We start from the raw sequence: 15,581 nt of genomic DNA on the forward strand, positions 1-15,581 counted from the left end.
TGGGAAGACCAAGAGCAATCTCCTGGCTCCTGGCTTTGGATCAGTGCAGCTCTGGCCATTGCAGCCACTTGGGGAGTGAGCCAGCAGATGGAAGACCTCTCTATGGCTCTGCCTTTCTGTAACTCCGCCTTTCAAATAAAATAAATACCTATTTTTTTAAAAAAAGAATGTAGAGGGTGAGGTGGGGAAGAAGACAGGGAGAGGGACTGAGCTGGTTTGAGAAAGAATGCCGGGACTAGGGAGTCCCTTTTGGGGATTGGGTCTGCTTTCAGGCAAGGAGCTAGAATGCCTCTGAGGTTTATGTCCTTGCTCCATCAATGCCAACATTCCATACCAGAGTGAGTTTGATTCCAGCTTTGGCTCCTGACTCCTGCTTTCTGCTAATGCAGACCCTTGGAGGGGACAATGATGTCTCAAGCAGTTGGGTTCCTGCCATCCATGTGAGAGACCTGGTTTGTGTTCCTGACTTGTGGCTTCAGCCAGACCCAGCCCTGGGAGCTGAGAGTATTTGGGGAAAGAATCAGTGAATGGCAGCTTTGTCTGCCTGTCTGTGTCTGTGTCTCTGTCTCTCTGCCTCTCAGATTAAATAAAAATTGACAGATGTATGCAATTCAGCTTTTTTAGAACATCTCAGCTACTGTTCTAACAAGAGCTTTCCTTTGGGAATGTGGGTCTGGGGACAAATCACGTGGTGTGTGCTGCTCTCTCCAGTGAACATGTGGGGCCCCTCTTGTCCATCTGCTGCAGTCACAGAAGATTATCCTAGCTGACTCAAACCTCTCCCTTCCTCCCGCCTTCAACATCAGCTCTTACCTGCACTTAATGCTCTCTTCCTCTGGCACTTAGAGCAAAGCCCCTTCCCACCCTTCAGCGCTCAGCCTCAATGCTGTCTTTCCAGAAAGTCCCTCACTGATCCCCCCCCCCGCCCCAGCTGGCAAAGTCAAGATTCTCTGCTCCTCCCTCACCCTTTCTCCAGTGCAGTGCATCAGCTGTTGTCCATTTGTGTCTGTGTCCCTGACTGGAACCCAGGCTTCTTGAGCCACGTCTGTCTCTCTTATCCCTGTGTTGCTGACACTGAGCAGAATGGCATGTAACAGGTGCTCAGTGAATTTGTGAGAAGTGAACGGGAGACCTTTTGAGATGGAAAAGCAATTATAGTTCCACAAAATAAAATGCAGAAGTAACTTTTTAATTCATAGCCTGAGCCAAGCTCCCTGGGATAAGCATCAGCAAGAGAAAAGGGGGGGGGGTATTTTTGTTTAGCTTCTGAATCCCAGACTTAACCACTTTGGAAATGAACGGTGCACCCCAGATTCACTTTCTCAGAAACAGCTCTGTGTTCCCTCATCACTTTTAGAAAAAACTCAGGACCCTGATCCACAATCCAAGCCTCAGATTTGCTGTATCCCAGAGAAAGTTTTCTGCACCTTGCCATAGGTATTGAAGGCTGGTCCATGGTGCATAATGGGGTCCAATTTGGCCTTGTTTTTCTTGCCAAGACTGAATAATTCAAAGCAAATGACATGTTGTAAAGTACTGTTCTTTATTTTGAAAAATGTAATTGTTAGAGTTAAAGATTAAGTTCACCCTGGTCAGATGACTTTTGCATTTGAGAGTTCAGAGCTGCATAGGTGTAGGAAGGAAAACATAATTAAACACAAGTAACAGTTGCCAGGAAACAAGGGATGAAAGGAGGACATGTGAACTTGTAACAGTAATATGGCAAGAAATAATAGACGGGTAACAAATCTTCTACTGCAAGATCACAGCCAGCGTGATCAATCTCAGCTGCCTGAGAATCTTGCTTTGGAAAAACATGGAAATGAGAACTATGGAAAACTGGCTGAAAACATGCAGTTGGTGTTCCTGAAGAGGAAGTTAGGCCTTCACCAAGAGACAAGGGAGAGACAGGACCCCTGAGGAGGGCAGCTGTCCTAATCTCTATTTATAGTCACCCTGTTCCAGTTCCCCACAGGTGTTGACATGTCTGGGTGTTTTGCAACACCCCCTGCCCCACCGCAAGTTCCCCATAAATGGGGTCTCAAGTTCCTCGTGGGTGATCCTGAGTCCAGAAGATTGTAAGCCCACTGCTGCTGACTGTTAATGCATGATGCTGATGGAACCATAAATACTTTAAGAAACCTGGATTGGGTGTCCAGTCTTGGGAGCAATTCCACTGTGCCTGTTGACATTAATAAACCGCTTCTGCTGCTCCTCCACCCAGCCTCCGGTGCCTGTTTGCACTAAGGGAACTTCTCCAATCCAGCTTTCTGTAACATTACAATGTTAAGAAAATCATAAGAAGAAAGTAAGGAACTTGGGGAGGTGAGATACCTTAAACCAGTGTCAGGACAGGTGGGTCAGAATAAAGGAAGGGGCCCCTCTTGTCTGGAGGTCCCTGGTCCTGCAAAGTGGCCCTCACCTGTGAGTTGAGTTAAAATGGAAGCAAGATATTCAAGGTACATAGGAAAAAAATTTTGATTGGGGGCTTTGTCTTAAAACGAAACACAAGTGTGAAACTTATTTCCTCTGAAACCTGTCATTGTCTGTCAAAGGCCAAGTGGCTGTTACTGTGCCTGTCATTCTGACAGATCTTCAGCAGTATCATTGACTTGATACAATCTTGGGTCCTTTGTGAAGGTCTGCAGTTTCATTTTGCATTGCACTGTTAGCTATTGTTAGTGATCAACAGGAGGTTAATTGCAAGGATGTTGCCTGGGACAAACACAGTTGAGAAGGAGACTAGTTTCAGAGGTCAGTGAATTAGTGGATATTTGCAGTTATGACAACCTGCTTCCTCAACGTACAGTGCACAAGCTTGGACAGTTGGGAATTCCTGTAATTCTGTTTTCAAACAAAATCCTCCTCGTGTCCTGCCAAAAATCCTCCTACTGAGAAATGACAGGGAGATTGGGAGTTTCAAGATTATCTTGATTGGCTACATCAGTGGTTCCAATTCAGAAAATTACTGTTTGATCCATGTATTAGTTTGCTAGGGCAAAGTAAGCTAGGAAGAGACGAGACTCTCTACGTAGTGTGGCATAGGAGAAAATAATTACATTCACAATGTTGCAGCTCAAGGGCAGTCTTTCAGATTAGTTCTCTCATTTGTTTAGCTTCCTGGGGCCTGGGAATTAAACCCCCTACTGTGTGCAATTTACACTTATGGAGTAGGTTAGCTTTTTGGCAAGCAGTTCAGTAGCATATCTGCATGAGAATGAGAGATGGAAATTTTCAGCAGTTTATCATAAATGTTTGGAAATTTGATTTTTGGTTATTTTGAATATTTTCAGCCTATAATAAAATGATGGTTAACATTATACTGAAGAACAGAGAGTTTGGTTTTCTGCCCAGCAGTCTGGTTTCTCAAGGATACTGAATACTTTGCCTTGATGGGGGGAAAGCAGTTCAAAGGCAATGAATTTCTTTTCATAAAGTAAGGCTATTAGCTAATAACTGCAGCAGGGAATGGTAAATAAAAGTGTTAATTCTTATTTCTACCTTGATTGATGGGAGAATACTATTTTCTATCTTTCATTCTGTAGGTTTATTAAAAGGTCAGAGTATGGAAATGTTGACTCTACCTGGGCTCCCGCTGTGAAATGTGTGAAATTCTGATGTGCTTACAGATACTCATCTGTATCATTTACTTGTAGATTAAAATAATTCTAATTTATCAGGTTGGGTTTGGTTTAGAAGGGGTCATTCTGAAGTTATATGATTAATATTGACAATAGCTTATTTAGGACCTTAAATTATATATTTTCTCCCTCTCAGTCTTCTTGCTTGCTAGAGTCCGGTATTAGTTGTGTGGCAGCTTTCATCCGTAAGCTGATGGGGGAAGAACATATTGTGAATGTAGATGTACAAGAAGTGGTGCCTATGGCAGAGGACAATATTTTCTGCTTATTCCTAGAGAAGCTATTTAGTATCACAGAAAGGATACAGATTCCAAGTTTATGCCTTCATTATTAACTGTATTTAATCAAGTAGACACTAGTTTAACTTTCTAAATCTCCATTTTCCTACCTTTGAGATAAGTATCTTTGCCTTACAAGATTGTTGCAGAAGCTAGCAATCCTATACATGAAGTGCTTAGAAAGTTTACAGTAAATGATTAAGTATCGGCATAGTGACTGCCGCTCAGAAAGGAGCTTCCAGAGACTGATCCCTCTGGTAGGAGGGAGTGATGAGCCAGGTGCTTGGTGGGCAGTTTTCTTTGGCTAGCTTGCCAGGCTGTGTAGTACCATAGTATAAGCACCAGGACTTAGCTCGAAGTGAGACTTCCCTCCAAATAACCCAGCTCGTACTGTGAGTCTCAAATTTGGATGATTATCAGGGTGGCTGGAAGAACCGCTTGGTGTCATCCCAAAGCTGAATTAGAGTCTCAAGGCTCCAAGGGTTCTACGAAGCGGGGGAATCTGAACCTTTAAAAGCTTACCCGGGGAATCCTGCTAATCAGTCAACTTTGGGAACTACTTAATATTCAGACCAACTTTAGGCATCACTGGGTGAGTAACTACAAATTATTCTTAAGACACCTTATCCTTTTGTTGCTGTTAACTATTTTTCCATTTTGAATAAAATGGATATAATTCCTTACTATCGTCTGAAGCATGGTCATGTTGCCTAGATTGTCTCAGAAATGGCTTGGTTTGTTTGAGTCAGCGTCCAGGAAAAGAGCTATACAATTGCACTAGGTTGATATATCTCCAAATTCTTCCTTTTTTTAAAAAAAGATTTATTCATTTATTTGAAAGTCTGAGTTACACAGAGAGGAGGAGAGGCAGAGAGAGAGAGGTCTTCCATCTGCTGGTTCACACCCCGATTGGCTGCAACAGCCAGAGCTAAGCCGATCTGAAGCCAGGAGCTAGGAGCTTCTTGCAGGTCTCCCATGTGGGTGCAGGGGTCCAAGGACTTGGGCTAGCCTCCACTGCTTTCCCAGGCCATAGCAGAGAGCTGGATTGGAAGTGGAGCAGCTGGGTCTCAACTGGCACCCATATGGGTTGCCAGCACTGTGGGCAGCAGCTTTACCTGCTACGCCACAGTGCTGGCCCCCCTTCTTTTGTTATATGGACTTATTGGAGACACTGTCTTTCATGTTTGTAAAGTGTTCCACAGTTTGAATTTGACCGACAACTTTCTCATGGTGTAATTTTAGTGTTGCCCTACCCTTATATTTTATGTACACTGGTAATTTCATAAGTTTTGGTTAGATTCCAATTCAGTTTATCTCCACATTATGATTTTAGCGTGTTGCAATTCATTGCAATCATTACTCTTTTATCCCAAAGTAAGAAATTGCAGGTGGGTGGGAGTTTCTTCTGGTGTCCTTTGACACAACCTAATGTCCTCCCTTTCTGGCACAGTAAGATGAACCAGAATCACCTTGCTCTATAGCTAGAAGGAGTGATTCTTAGAAGGAACTTCGCTTTATTTCAGTGGGGAATGATGTTTAGAGACTATAATTTCAGTGTCAGGACAGCTTTTGGCTACTGCATGTTACTGCCTTTAGGCATTTCAGATGATAGGAAATACTTAAATACTTAAAAGAAATACATTTACACTTTTAAATATGATTGCATTTTTTTTTTTTTTTTTGCTAATTTGCTTGCTTTTATACTTGAGCTTCTTTAATGTTGTTCTGAAAACTTGAAGCTTTTCATCCTAACCTATGTGATTGTGCTGGCCGTCAGCCTGTCAGCTCTCATACCTGGCTTCTACTTGGCTTCTACGCATCCTCTGGTTTGCCCTGTGTTGCAGGGGAAGACTATTGAGGTTTGCATTTCTCTGGTTCCCCTGTTGGCTGGATTCTAGTTGGTCTTTGTCAGTGAGGGATGCCAGTAGGAGACCAGCAGATGAGAAGGAGAGAGATCCTGAATTATTTCTTCCCTCAGTCTTGCCTTGGGAATCATCTCTGGCAACGGCTGTGTCTCCTCTGAAGCCTCTGCTCCCATTCTCCCCATTGGCTGTGGTTTCAGTGTTCAACTGGTGCCCCTGGCTCTCTTTGTACCACCTTCTCCTTTTCTCTTTCTTTCTGGCTTTGGAATGTGATGGGTTCCTCTTGGGGCTCATCTCTGGGTTGCCTCTCTTTCTCTCGTGAGTTTTCTACTCTTCTGTCACCTGTGTAAAAATTCCTTCCACAATAGTCAGTCTGTTTTAAACACACAGGTGGTTTCTGTCGCTTGGTGAGACTTTGAAATATTGCTTAATCCTTTAACATTTTCTTTTGTGGACAGAGTGTTGTGAATTTTTAACAGCTGAGAGCTTGCAAACTGAATCCTGGCAGTCATTATTATATTATCATTATCACAAGTCATTTATCAGACATCACATTATAGATGGTGTTTTGTACATTTGTGCTGTTCCTTTTAAATTTCAACAATTAGCTTTTGTCTAATTATGCTTTCCCTTTGGCTTCTGAATCTGCCATTCCCACTGCTATCACCCCATTTCAGTCATATTAACAACTTTCTCAAATATTGTAATAACTTCACAGCTTTTTCCACCTCCAGTTCTTCTACCCTACAGTCTATTTTAATATATGCTGCTGAGTTTATTTTTATAAGTTATGGCTCTGATCACTAAAAGATGATCTACTGTAGCTTTCCACCACTCACCAAATGAAATACAAACTGAGCTGACTTTTGATATTCTCCACAAAATATCCCCCAACTTAACCTCTATGTTGAGTCTCTCTTCATGTAGCCCTACTTTAACGTAATGATCCTTTGGAAGTAAAAATGATCCCTGACTTTGCCTTAGATGGGTTTTTGAAATGTTGGCTCTAACCCGTGTAAAGACCAAGTCAAACTAGACCTACAGGTAGTGAGCAAGTTTCAGTGTCTCTGTCATGGAAATTGTTCCTTCTGTATTTACTAGATGAGATCCTTCCAAAAATTTTTTCTTCTTTTGTTACTTGATTACTCTGAACTACTGAAAAGGCATATTTGATTATAAACAGATATATTAATTCTCAGGGTAATGAATTGATGTTTGATCAATTTTCAATGTTGACCAATGAGCTTTTTTAGTAGTATTATGAATTCATGAATCATTATGTATCTTACATATTTATATTCATTGATTATTCTCCTAGATGTACATTGTCCCATCCCAGGTAATGAGTCTATTGTGTCTAGATTTTAAAAGATAGAAATTACAATGAATAAGTCCTTTAAGATAAAATGACATTCAAATTTTATAGGCTTGTTTATTCTACTCTGAGTTCTTGGTCCCTCTGGACTCATTTTAGAAGCAAAATGTCAGTGATTAAAGATGCTACTTACTCTTGGAGAAGGTCATTGTTGACACTTAATTTTATTGTTACTGTAGGCTCACTTGGTTCTCTGTTGTAGGCCATATTAATTCATTTGTTCGTGCTTGTTGGACCTTTTAATATTGGGTACTGAGGATACAATGGTGAATAAGATGGACAGGGTTACTGCTCTTGTGAAGGTTAGATCCAACAGGAGATACAGACACTGAACAATAAATTATGCAACTAATGATAGAATCCCAATGGAAGCAGGTATTAGGGAGCAAGAACTCTAAGTGTTAACAGATCTTGTATTAGGGATCTCTAGCTTGCACGGGGGATGGGGATAGGGAGGGTTTCTCTGAGGAAATAATGTTTCAGCAGCATCTACAGGATGAGCAAGAGTTTAGGTGAAGTGGGTATATAAGCAGCTAACACAGCAAGTGAGAAGGCTTAAAGAGCAAGAACAGTCTCTTCAAGGTGTGTGATAAAAGGCTGCCGTGGCTGCACTGTGGAGACCTAGATGATGACTTAGACTGGAGAAGTATGCAAAGGCCGGACCATACAAAGTCTTAAAGGTCTTGGAAGGACTGCATGGGGTTGTCATCAGATTTGTATTCAACTGGAGCGTGGGTAATACCTTACTTCTAATGTGCAGAGTGCTTGCTGAGATGTTACAAGAGACCCAGGTGAGAGATGTTTGAAGGAATAGAGAGGTGTCTGTGGAGGTATGTCAAGACTGAGATATTTTGAAGGTGAACAGAACACGGTGGTTTTATGACTATGAGTGCCAGTGGATATATGGAGGTGGGGAAGTATGATACCAAGGTTTCAGATAACTTGAGGACTAGGCTTTGAAGAATGTGGGCAGGGGGAGGAGAGTCTACATACATACATACACCAACACTAGTGGTGGATATTTGGTGCATCAGTTAAAACTCTACTTGGGAATCCATAGTGAAGTTCCTGACTGAGCCCCAACTCCTTTTCTGATTCCCATTTCCTATTGTACACCCTGGGAGGCAGCAGGTGATGGCCCAACAGCTGGGGTCCTTGTTGCTGGCTTCTGACTTCAGTTTGGCCCAGCCCTAGTTGCTGTTGGCATTTAGGCAATAAATGAGCAGATGGAAGATCTCTCTCTCTCTCTCTAGCTTTCAAATGAAAATAAAAACAAAATTTTAAAAATCAACTGTACTGAAGATTCATTTCAGTATAATATGCATACATTTTACATATAGAGTTTGCTGAATCTTGACAAATGTACAAACGTGTATACCACTTCCACAATGAAAATAGAGCATTTTTCCATCTTTTGAAATGTTTCTTATACCATTGCTTTGGTCCCAGAAATTCACTGGTCTGCTTTCTCACTAGAGGTTAGATTGACCTTTCCTAAAATTTCAATCAATGGGATCATGTTATATATAGTCTTTTGTATCCTGGTGTATTGGCTTTTTTTGCTCAATATACTAATTTTGAATATTTACTTGTATTGTGCATATCAGTTTTTTAAATCAGTTGTATTTCATTTTTTTGCTGTATCAGAATTTGTTCTTTTCATGAGTTGATGGATATTTAGGTTGTTTTCAATTTGGGGCTATTATGAATAAAGCTACAGTGGACATCTGACTAGAAGTCTTTATGTGGACATATGTTTTTGTACCTCTTGAGTAAATATATCTAGTAGTGGAATTTCTGAATTCTGTTATGTGCATATATTTAACCTTAATATAGACATGTATGCACACATGTGTACATATATGAATACATTCATATATATGAACATAAAACTGAAAAGTTATTAAAAATTGTTTTAACTATTTTTACTCCCGCCATCAACCATGTCTGAGAATTTTAATTTCTCCATATTACTGTCTGCAATTGGCTAAAATTAGAAACTGAAAATACCATTTTTTTCAAAGATTTGAGAAGCAGAATTAGACTGAGGGAGAGACAGAGATCTTCCATTCAATAGTTCACTCCCCAAGTGGCTGCAATGGCTAGAGCTAGGCCAATCTGAAGCTAGGAGCCAGAAGATGCTTCTGGGTCACCCACGTGAGTGCAGGGTCCCAAGCACTTGGGCCATCATTTGATTGCTTTCCCACACACATTAGCAGGGAGCTATATTGGAATTGGAGCAGCCAGGACTTGAATTGGTGCTTGTATGACTGCCAGTGCTGCACATAGAGGCTTAGCCCACTATGCCATAGTATTGGCCCCTGACAATTCCATTCTATCAAGTCTAGAATGTTATCTTATTGGTTATGTTTTAAATTTTTATTTCCTTGAAGATTAGTATAGTTGACTTTATTTATTGAGTTCAAAAGATGGAAAAATGCTCTATTTTCATTGTGGAAGTGGTATACATGTTTGTACATTTGTCAAGACTCAGCAAACTCTATATGTAAAATGTATGCATATTATACAGAAATGAATCTTCAGTACAGTTGATTTTTAAAATTTTGTTTTTATTTTCATTTGAAAGCTAGAGAGAGAGAGAGAGAGAGAGAGAGAGAGAGATCTTCCATCTTTTTAGAAATTCTTCTGAATTTCTAAACAAAATTTATTTCTATGAAAGGCAGAATGGCCCAAGGGGAGAGACAGAATGTCCTATCTTCTGGTTCACTTCCCAAATATCCTCAGCAGCTGAGGCTGGGCCAGGTTGAAGACAGGAGCTAGGAACTATATCCAGGTCTCCCATGTGGGCAGTAGGGGCCTTCCCAGGTACATTAACAGAAAGCTGAATCAGAAGTGGAGCAAACATAAGATATTTGTTTGGTTCTGGCTTATTTCACTAGGCATAATGCTTTCTAGTTGCAAAAGATATGATTTCATATTTATGGCTGAGTAGTGTTGTATCGTGTGTGTGTGTGTGTGTGTGTGAGAGAGAGAGAGAGAGAGAGAGAGAGAGATTTTCTTTATCCAATCATCAGTTGATGGATGTCTTGGTTGATTCCATATCTTAACTATTGTGAACTGAACTTCTATAAACATGAGGGTACAAATAACGCTTGGTTGTTTGTTTTTAAAGATTTACTTACTTGAGAAACAGTTACAGAGGGAGAGACTGAGAGGTCTTCTATCCACTGGTTCACTCCCTAGATGGCTGCAGTGGCCAGAGCTGGGCTAATCTGAAGCCAGGAGCTAGGAGCTTCTCCTGGGTCTTCCATGTGGGTCCAGGGGTCCGATCAGTTGGGCCATCTTCCACTGCTCTCCCAGGCTGTTAGCAGGGAGTTAGATTGGAAGTGGAGCTGCTGGTACTCCATATGGGATGCCAGCACAGCAGGTGAAGGATTAACCTATACCACAGTGCCAGCCCCACAGAACTCTTTCATATGCTGATTCTGTTTCCTTTGAGTAAGTTCCCAGGAGTAGAGTGGCTAGGTCATATGAGATCAATTTTCAGATTTTTTAGGAACCTACATGCTGTTTTCCATAATGGTTGTACTAGTTTAACATTCCTACCATTAGTATATTGGGGTACCTTTTTCTTTACATCATTGCCAGCATTTTTTTAAGGGTTTATTTTATTTATTTTTTGACATACGGAATTATAGAGAGAGGTAGATACAGAGAGAAAGATCTTCCATCCACTGGTTAACTCCCCCAAATGGCTGCAATGTCCGGAGTTGAGCCCATCCAAAGCCAAGAGCCAGGACTTTCTGGCACAAGGACTTGGGCCATCTTCTGCTTTCCCAGGCCATAGCAGAGAGCTGGATTGGAAGTGGAGCAGCTGGGTCTTGAACTGGTGCCCATATGGGATGCCAGCGCTGCAGGCCGGGGCTTTAACCCACTGCACCACAGCGCCGGCCTCTAGCTATTTTTTTATTTTTAGATGATAGCCATTGTAACTGGGGTGGGGTAAAACCCAATTGTGGCTTTTATTTTCATTTCCCTAATGGCTAGTGATCCTAAGCATTTTTTATGTGTCTGTTGGCCATTTGGATTTTATCCTTTGAAAAGTGCCTGTTCATGTCCTTTGCCCTTTTCTTAAGTATATTGTTTTGTTGTTGAGTTTCTTGACTTCCTTATATATTCTGGATACTAATCCTTCATCAGATGAATAGTTGACAAATACTTTTTCCCATTCTTTTGATTGACTCTTCATTTAATGTTTCCTTTGCTGTGGAGAAACTTCTTAGCTTGATCTAATCTCATTTGTCTATTTCTGCTTTTATTGGTTGCACTTCTGGGGTCTTATCCAAGAAATCTTTGCCTGTGCTAATGTCTTGTAGTTTTTCCCCTGTATTTTCTCTAGTATTTTGTTGGTTTCTGGTCTTAGTTTTAGTTCCTTGATCCATTGTGAGTTGATTTTTGTATAGCATTTAAGGTAAAGATCTTGTTTCATGCTTCTGCATGCAGAGATCCAATTTTCCCAACACCATTTGTTGAAGAGACTGTCATTTCACCAGAGTGGTTTTAGCTCATTTGTCAAGAGATTAGTTGGTTGTAGATGCTTGGATTAATTTCTGGTGTTTAAATAAATATGCTTTTTCTCATTTGTGGTAGCTAATAGAGTACAAAAAACCCTGACTGTATAAGGGTGAAATTAACATCCCATAATTTAATTATTATTTATACCCCTTGTCAATATTCCTAAGGAACAGTGTTCTTTCTGTGTTTTGTTTGTTGAACACTATATTTACTTGAGCATTAAGTCTGTGACTATAACATAAATTGAAAGCATGTTACTGCAAAAACAAAGGGAAGGAAGGAGGAGAGAGGGAGGGAAGGAATTATTATGTTCTTAGAAACGTATCCATGAAATACATGAAATCTGATCTCTTTATATTAATAAAAACAATAAGAAAATTGAAAACTGGAGCAGCAGGGACTTGAACCAGTATTCAAATATGGGATGCTGGTTTCCCAGTTGTGGCTTAACTCATTGTGCCACAATGCCAAATCCACTCTTCTAGTGTTTTGTTCAGATATTTTGTCTATTTAAAAATTTTAGCTGGTTATATTATTGAGTTGTAAGAGTTTAAAAAATTGAGTAGATGCCCTGTGTCAAATATATGTTGCACATAGTTTCCCCAAATGCATGACTTGCTTTATATTTGATCTGTGAAAGTAGAGGTTTTTAATTTTGGTGATGTCCAATTTATTAAATTATTGTAGAATGTGATGTTTATACTTCATCTAAAACTCTTCAATCTTGTGAACGTTTTCTACACTCTTCTATTCAGTAGTTTTATGTTGGGTCTTATGTTTTGGTCTGTTGTTCACTTTAAATTAATGTTTATGACAATGTGTGAGTCAAGGTTCATTCCTCCCACCCCCAAATAGATGATCAGTTGCTATTGGATAATTTGTCTTGGCACCTTTATAGAAACCTAACCTATTCTTACTGAATTCTTTTTTCTATTTCATTGATCTCTTTATTGAAAATCACTTTTTTTAGTACTATAGTTTTATAGTAGGTCTTGGAGTTTTCTAACTTTGTATTTCAGGAATATTTTGGTTAGTGTAAATCCTTTGCATTTCTTGATAAATTTTAGAATAAGCTTGTCAATTTCTACAAAAATTCTGTTAATTTTGATTGGAATTGCCCTCTCTGATTTGAAGATAATTGATATTGCAGTAATGAGTTTTCTGCCAATGAACGTATCTTTGAATCTTCTGAATAATATTTTGTATTTCTTATACACATTTTGTATATATGTTAAATCTATAAGTGTTTTTCAATGCTGTTTTATCAGACATTTATTTTTAAGTTGATAGTACATAGAAATCAATTTATTTTTCTCTAAATACCATATGTCCTATGACATTGCTAAATCTACCTAATCGTTTTAGTAGGCTTGTTGTAGATTCTTCAGGATTTCTATGTAGAGAATATGTCATCTTCCAGTAAACACAAACTTTACTACTTTATTTCCAAGTTGTGTGATACTTGTCTCCCAATGAGTTGATTTGTTGATTGATCCAGCTGTTCATCTATCTGTATACCTATATACATTTCTATTTTTTTCTTTGTTTGCCCTGTTGCACTTGGCTAGACTCTAGCATGTTATTGGATAGAAGTTGTAAGATGGTTATCCTTAACTTGGGCACACTCTTAGGGGAAAAGTATTGTTCCTTTACCACTAAGTATCTTTTTAGATGTATTTGTCCGTTAAGTGGCCTTTATGTTGAACTCATGTATAGTCTTAATATGCTAATGATTTGTTGATTTATTTATTAAAAGAGTAAATGCCTATTTATTTAAGATTTATTTATTTGAAGGGCAGAGTTACAGAGGCACAGACAGAGAGAGGGAAAGAGAGAGAGGTCTTCCATCCACTGATTGACTCCCCAAATGGCTGGAGCTAGGCCGATCTGAAGCCAGGAGTTTTTCCGTTTCTCTCAAATGTGTGCTGGGGCCCAAGGACTTGGGCCATCTTCTGCTCTTCGAGTGCATAGCAGAGTGCTTGATTGGAAGTGGAGCAGTGGGGACTTGAACCGGTGCCCATATGGGATGCTGGCACTGAGGTGGCAGCTTTACCTGCTATGTTCAGTGCTGACCCTAGTATTAAATTTTTAAAAATCCTTTTCTACAATACATTGAGAAGGTTATATGGCTTTATATTTATCTTGTGAATATGGTGAATTGATTGCTTTCCTATAATACTATTGGTCATTGTTATCCTTTTTATATACACCTGAAATTTGCTAATACATTGTTTAGAAGTAACAGGTGTATCTATATCCAGTTAACTGTCAGAAGCACAAATCTATGCATTCAGATTTTTTTTAGGTTTATTTATTTGAAAATCAGAGTTACAGAGAAAAGGAGAGACAGATCTTCCATCAGTTTGTTCACTCCCCAGATGGCTGCACTGGCTGAATTGGGCCAGGCTGAAGCCAGGAGCCACGTGCTTCTTCCAGGTTTCCCATATGGGTAGAACAGGCTCAAGCACTTTGGCCATCTATCACTGCTTCTCCCAGGCCACAGCAGGGAGCTGGATCTGAAGTGGAGCAGCTAGGACATGCATCAGTGCCCAGATTGGATGCTATCTTCGCAGGTGGTGGCTTTTCCAGAGCGTCAAACTCTTTGCATTCAGTTTTGATCATGTGGAATTGAAAGCAAATTTGAAATTCCTAAGTGGATATCCATTATTCAGTTGATATTAAATTTGCATTTTATAGGAGAGGTCTAGGTTGAAAAGATACATTTGAGTATTGCAGTTTTATGGTTGGTAATCAGTCATAAGCATGATTGGATGTTGCCACCTTGTGAGAATGAAAGAATGCCCAGTGGGGCTGGTGCTTTGGCATGGCAGGTTAAACTGCCGCCTGCAACACCAGCATCCTATATGGGCTCCAGTTTGAGTCCCAGCTGCTCTACTTCTCTGTTCCAGCTCCCTGCTAATGCACCTGGGAAGGCAGCAGAGGGTGGACCAAGTGCTTGGGCTCCTGCCCCAATGTGGGAGACGTGGAGGAAGCTCCTGGCAATTGGCCTGGCCCAGTCCTGGTGTTTGTGGCCATTTGGGGAGTGAACCAGTGGATAAGAAGATCTCCTTCTCCCTCTTTTTCTTTTCCCTCTCCCTCCTGCTCCGTCTCCCTCTCCCTCTCCCTTTTCTGTAGTGCTGTCTTTAAAATAAATTTTTTTAAAGAATGCCTAGAAACTGCATCTTGGGTCAGTTCTTGAGGAACTTCACTTCTGAATTCTGAGAGGAAGATGAGCTAGAGGTGACCACAGCAGACAGCTGGAGAGGTGAGAAGAGGCCAGGAACTACGGAAGATGCTGTCGAGATTTTGCTGCTGCTAGTTCAGATGAAATGAAACTGAAAACGGGACACTGGGTTGTGTGGCTTGAAAAGTTTTAGTGAACTTGCCAAGAGCTGTCCAAGCAGGGCCTTGGAACAGGATCCAGAATCAATGCTGAGGAGTGAATGGGAGGTAAGACCATGGAGAGGTCAGAGATCATTCTTACAAGCGTGGTAGTAAAGGGAAGACAGAAGTTAGCTTTTGAACTAGAGTTGGATGAGTGTTTCAGTAATGGTTTCTTTTCATTTCTCTCTCTCTCTCTCTCTCTCTCTCTCTATATATATATATATATATATATATATATATATATATCCAAGTAGGAGAGACTCAATGTCATGGAAGGGCCCCATTGAGGGTATGAGGTTAATGGTTTGACAGAGAGAGGCAATAATCTACAGTGCTGAACTCAGAAGGCTGCTGCATGTGCAGATAAGAGCCTGAGTTGGCTCTTAACCTTAGACTGTGAAAGTGATATTTCTTCTTGTAACAGAAAAAAAGGGTGCCCAGGAAGTCGGTGTTGTCTATTTGATGGGAAATGGGAGCAATCTTTAACTTCTGGCTTCTATTTCTT

At 40.3% G+C, this 15,581-nt stretch overlaps 1 protein-coding gene across 1 annotated transcript in view; it reads left to right on the forward strand.

Moving 5' to 3' along the window:
• The window catches only part of GRM8 (glutamate metabotropic receptor 8), a 930,207-nt gene that overhangs the window by 137,492 nt on the left and 777,134 nt on the right, over positions 1–15,581 (forward strand). The window lies entirely within an intron of this gene.

The sequence above is a fragment of the Lepus europaeus genome, chromosome 1, assembly GCF_033115175.1.
Source record: "Lepus europaeus isolate LE1 chromosome 1, mLepTim1.pri, whole genome shotgun sequence".
NCBI classification, from domain to species: Eukaryota; Metazoa; Chordata; class Mammalia; order Lagomorpha; family Leporidae; genus Lepus; species Lepus europaeus.